Below are 781 nucleotides of genomic sequence, written 5' to 3' on the forward strand. Positions count from 1 at the left end.
GAGTTGGAGTCTCACTCTGTCGCCCAGACTGGAGTGTAGTGGCCGCTCCCGGCCACCGCAGCCTCGCCCACTGGGCTCTGGCGATCCTTCCGCCTCAGCCTTCCAAGTAGCCGGAATTACAGGCATGCGCTACCACGCCCGGCTGATTTTTTTTTTGTTTTATTGTAGAGATGAGGTCTCGTTGCCCAGGCGGGTCTCGAACCCGCGGGCTCAGGCAATCCACTCACCTCAGCCTCCCAAAGGCGCGGGATTACAGGCTGAGCCACCGAGCCCGGCTCATGATTCACCTTTTAAACTAGCAACAAAGAAAGTCCAGATGAGCCCCAATTCTATGGTGAGTTGTCTGGGTTTACTTCTGATCCCCAAATGTAAACACCTAGAAATGCCAGGACTGGGTCATCTCTCCTAGAGCTGCAGGGTCAGGGCTATGTTGATATTCATCAGAAGAGGGATGGTCCTATTTTCATGTCTCCTGTTATAAGCAAGCTCTGGAATAAGATGCCTCAGAAAGGAAATCACCCATAACAGATGGGAGGGTTTTGAGGTAGTTTTCCGACAAGTGTAGTATTTGGAAAAAATGTGATTTATTACTATGCATTTCCTTGAAAAAATTTTAATACTCGTTATTTTATTTATTTATTACATTTATACACAAGGCATGTTATGTTGTTTTCAATGTTATCTACATTTTTCAGTCATAACACTAAACAAAGAGCATGGAGGAATTGTGTGATGTGTCCAGGAACACATCCTGATAATAGCCCAGACCAACAACTATTTG

The sequence above is a fragment of the Carlito syrichta genome, unplaced genomic scaffold, assembly GCF_000164805.1.
Source record: "Carlito syrichta isolate Samal-C Ts95f unplaced genomic scaffold, Tarsius_syrichta-2.0.1 Scaffold312810, whole genome shotgun sequence".
Taxonomy (NCBI): Eukaryota; Metazoa; Chordata; class Mammalia; order Primates; family Tarsiidae; genus Carlito; species Carlito syrichta.